Here is a 4,871-nt window from a genome sequence, read left to right as displayed (position 1 = left end):
AGTAGTTGTATTGCTGCAGAGACAAAACCCTACCTCCCTCCCCCCGTCCATTTTTTTCTCTTGACTCTTGTGTGTGTGTGTGTGTGTGTGTGTGTGTGTGTGTGTGTGTGTGTTGTGTAGGTGTGTGTGTGTGTGTGTAGGGTGTGTGTTTGTAATGATGTGTGTGTGTGTGTGTGTGTGAGGGGCGACCTGACAGAGGTGTATAAGTGGAAGGCAGGGCTAAAACAAAGGACATTACAAAGGTACTCAAACCATCCAACCAGGACGAACCTCGTAACAATGGTTTTAAATTAGACAAATTTAGATTTAGGCAAATAGGTAAACACTGGTTTGGAAACAGAGTAGGGATGAATGGAACAAGTTACCAAATATCATCATTAACCTGAATATGCTGAATAGCTTCAAACATAGGTTGATGCTTATATGAGTAATAGGGTTGGGTGTAAACGGGACTGCTCTAGATGGGCCAATAGGCCCGCTGCAGTTTCTCCATTCTATGTTCTATGTGTGTGTGTGTGTGTGTGTAGTGTGTAGGGGTGTGTGTGTATGTAGTGTAGGTGTCTGTGTGTGTTTGTAGTGTGTAGGTGTGTGTGTGTTTGTGTGTGTAGGTGTGTGTGTGTTTGTAGTGTGTAGGTGTGTGTGTGTTTGTAGGTGTTTAGGTGTGTGTATGTTTGTGTGTGTTTGTAGTGTCTAGGTGTGTGTGTAGTTGTAGGTGTGTGTGTTTGTAGGTGTGGTAGGTGTGTGTATGTTGTGTGTGTGTTTGTAGTGTCTAGGTGTGTGTGTGTGTTTGTAGTGTGTGTGTGTGTGTGTATGTGTGTGTGTGTTGGGTTGCTGCATGTAAGGACGTGTTTGTAATGAGTGGATTTGTCTGTATGTCTTGTGTCGCGGTGTTGTGCGTTTGCAGTTATAATAATACTGTTAGATGTATGTGCGTGCTGAAGTGAGCGAGTGAGGTGCGCTGAGAGGGAGCTGCTTCTCGGTGGTTGGGATGACAAACACGTGGCGCGTGCTGAGGGAGTCTTAGTGTTGAGATTACCTAACTGTGTGATGTGATGCGAGATGAGTGAGTGAGGTGTGCTGAAAGTGAGTTCGTGTTTGCATGTTATGGGTGCGTGCTTGCGAGAGTGAGTGAGGCAAGTTGAGAGTTTGAAGTATCACGGCCACGTAAAGGAAAGTTATCTAAGAGTTACTGCGGCATAGTGGCCGTGACGGGGAGTAGTGTGGTGGTCGCTCAACACTAAATCATGAATAGCGTTGTGTCATGGGAGTGCACCGCCGCTGTCACCAGACTACACGTCATGCACACATAGCCGAGGTTTGCTGATTCATAACAGAAATGACAGTAGAGGCATGTTATTGATATATGGATGGCTTGTCGACACGCGAAGTGGTGTTATTGCGACGAAAAGCAAAAGTATTCTTCGATATTCGCCGAAAGATATTTATCGGTGTATCTTGAGGTTTTGTCATAAAATAGCTGAGAGTTTTCAAGGTTTGGAAACGTAAAATATCCTCACTTATTACTGGTAATCTGAGAACAGGCATGGACGGGTAGTAATTAATGGTGGTAGAACATTAAACTGTTATAGATTTGCGGTTGCTGCCACTTAGGTAAAAACGACCATAATAACGCTTACGACTAAACCGGCTTTACTGGGCAAAAGTCTTGTTTGGTTTTTTTCTCTCGTTTTTTCTACCTCACGCGTTGGCTCTCCAGATTGTTGTGTTTTTGTCGCCGTTCCTTTGTCTCCTGGTGGCCGGGATCCAATTAACTGGATCGCCCTTGTTGATCCAGATACAGCGAGGCTACGGCGCACCTCCTGGTCAACACAGGTGCCGGGAGCCATGCAGGTCCTCCTGTCTGGTTGTGGCTGGTCCTCCCTCCTGACCATCCCTGTGCGCTGCTGCTTGTTTCTACTGACCGCCCGATTCTACTCCTGCTTCATTGTCTGCTGACCGTACCTACGTATCTGCTGTTTTTTCTATTGACAGCTTCTTCTTGTCTGTTGCTGATGCTGTTTCTGCTTTTCATGAGTGATCATATCATCAAGCTTGGACAAGAAATATCATATAATAACTGTGGTCTATCGGTGTTTAACATTGGCTGCCACTTATAGCGTGTACTGTGGTAGGTCAACAAAGATCGAATTTAAGAGTTGAGGTATTATTGATAGACTGAGTTACTGTCACCTCACAAACATGAGCTGCATGACTTAGCGTACCGAGAACCCAAATTACTAGAATAACTGTAGTGGGGGAACTTGTTCTTGTATGACATATAGGGCACCTTAAGAACATAAGGAGTCTGCAATAGGCCGGTTGGCCTGTGCATGGCAGCTCCTGTCGAGAGTTACTACCACTCTCTATCACACATGAATCTATCTAGCCTCCTTTTAAAACTTCCCAACGTTCCAGCACTTACTACAAAGTTGCTAAGCTTGTTCCACTCGTCCACCACCCTATTTGTGAACCAGGTCCTTCCTACCTCCCTCCTAAACCTAAACTTATCCAACTTAAATCCGTTGCTACGAGTCCTATCCTGCTCGGATATTATAAGAACTTTATTGATAAAACTAGTGCTCTGTGTATGGGAGAGCTCAGTCTAATTATTCACTTTCTTTATATGAATTCACTATACAATATATATCAGGATGCAATTTTATCACGGATATATAAGATAAGATGAAGGTTAAGTCAATTTCTAGGTGTTGGTTGACTGATGGGAGTGGCAGGTCGGGTGAGCGCCGCCAGGGTTGGTGACCGGCAGAGACTTCAACGCCGCGTCATGAACCTATCTCAACGCTGCACCACCCCTACCTCACCCTCCACCTGCACCACCCCTACCTCACCCTCCACCTGCACCACCCCTATCTCATCCCCCACCTTCCCTTACCTCGCCCTCAACCTGCATCACCCCTTACCTCACACTCCACCTCCCCTTACCTCACACCCCACCTCCCCTTACCTCACACTCCACCTCCCCTTACCTCACCCTCCACCTCCCCTTACCTCACACTCCACCTCCCCTTACCTCACACCCCACCTCTCCTTTTACCTCACCCTCCACCTCCCCTTACCTCACACCCCACCTCCCCTTACCTCACACTCCACCTCCCCTTACCTCGCCCTCCATCTGCATCACCTCACGCTTCAGTCTCTACTGTTGTCCCTTGATGTTGAATTAGATGTTTTAAAGACTATAGTTTAAGGAGTTTGTTTTCAGTGATATATGTCAACAACTCCCACCTTGACTTACAAGTGTAATGAACAGAAAATATTGTGGTGATTATGAACTTTTGTGAAGGATAAGTATTGTTATAGCGTTACCATTATTCATTTGTTTTTGTGTAAAGTTCTGTTAGTTAATTTTATTTCTTCAGGGTTTATGATTCATTTGTCTCTGTCGGTGTCGCCAGAAGCATTGGCAATCAGTAAATGTCTGGCCGAGGACTTCGGTGTGGGAATACAAAACTGTACATGACTCAACTTCGTGTAATTCTTGAGTTAATTCTTTAAGACCCGACGTCATTTTCTAAGACTACACACAAGACATAACTACCTTACAGTCTCTCATAGTAACACAGTATTGGTTTTACTATAATACGTACCTATAGGCCCAATGGGATCGTTCGTTCGTCAAGTGTATGTCGCCTCGATGCGGACACTGAAGTAGCAGTAGGAGGTTGGTGTAGCGAGGAGCTTCTGCTTGTGTTTCCCTTGAGCTCCCGTGGACGACTGAATACACCACGCGCCCTGCCTGCCTCCTCTGCTCTCTTGCCCCGGGAGTGTGAGCTGCTCCACGACTTGCTGGGACGACGCCAACCACAGCCCCCAGGCGTCAACCCCGCCAATAGGTGATGGGGCGCCCCTCCACCACCAGTAGAGGGGGAGATAAGGCGCCTCTTGGCTAACACCGCCAGCAGGCAGTGATGGGATACATAAACGAAATAGATACCGGCATAGACAGCAACATAAGTAAATTTGCTGACGACACTAAAATAGGGCGAGTAATTAAATCTGACGAGGACTCCGCAAAACTACAGGAAGATCTAAAAAAAAATTTTGCATGGTCTTAAAATGGCAGATGAAATTCACTGTGGACAAATGTAAAGTACTTAGTCTTGGAGATGTAAACAGAGAAACCAGATATCAGATGGAAAACGTTGTTAAACAGAAATCGAACTGTGAGAAAGACTTAGGAGTATTGGTAAGTAGGAATCTTAAACCAAGTAAACAATGTGTATTTGCTCGAAACAAGGCTAATAAAGTACTTGGGTTCATACAAAGGAGTGTTAGTACAAGACTAGCGAGGTCATCCTAAAACTATATCTTGCACTTGTGAAACCTCACTTGGATTACGTAGTTCAGTTCTGGTCACCGTACTACAGAATGGATATTGAATCCCTAGAAAGAATTCAGAGGAGAATGACAAGACTAATCAAAGACATTACGAACCTTGAGTACAGAGACAGATTAAAGCATCTTAATTTGCACTCCCTCGAGAGACGTAGAGTGAGAGGCGATATGATAGAGGTGTATAAATGGATGTCAGGGCTAAACAAAGGGGACATTACAAAGGTACTTAAACCATCCAACCAGGAGCGAACGCGTAGCAATGGATAGGGGACGGGTGTAAATGGGACTGCCCAGTATGGGCCAATAGGCCCGCTGCAGTTTCCTCCATTCTTATGCTTTTATGATCATAAAAAAACCATTACTACCACCAGCAGGAGGGAGATGGGACGTCCCTCCACCACCACCAGCAGGAGGGTGATGGGGCGTCCCTCCACCACCACCAGCAGGAGGGTGATGGGGCGTCCCTCCACCACCACCAGCAGGAGGGTGATGGGGCGTCCCTCCACCACCACCAG

At 46.0% G+C, this 4,871-nt stretch overlaps 1 protein-coding gene across 5 annotated transcripts in view; it reads right to left on the bottom strand.

The window, feature by feature from the left end:
- The window catches only part of LOC121873240 (axoneme-associated protein mst101(2)-like), a 37,734-nt gene extending 33,979 nt beyond the window's left edge, over positions 1 to 3,755 (bottom strand). For 4 of the 5 annotated variants that reach the window (XM_042376630.1, XM_042376632.1, XM_042376631.1 and 1 more), the window contains exon 1: positions 3,609 to 3,755. The gene's annotated coding sequence lies outside the window, so the exon portion shown is untranslated. The remainder of the gene's footprint in view (positions 1 to 3,608) is intronic. The other variant, XM_042376634.1, reaches the window with a different exon arrangement.
- Positions 3,756 to 4,871: the final 1,116 nt, after the last annotated feature.

This window comes from Homarus americanus, unplaced genomic scaffold (assembly GCF_018991925.1).
Source record: "Homarus americanus isolate GMGI-L3 unplaced genomic scaffold, GMGI_Hamer_2.0 scaffold32929, whole genome shotgun sequence".
Taxonomy (NCBI): Eukaryota; Metazoa; Arthropoda; class Malacostraca; order Decapoda; family Nephropidae; genus Homarus; species Homarus americanus.
The sequence above is the reverse complement of the archived record's forward strand: the minus strand, read 5'-3'. Positions and strand labels throughout refer to the sequence as shown.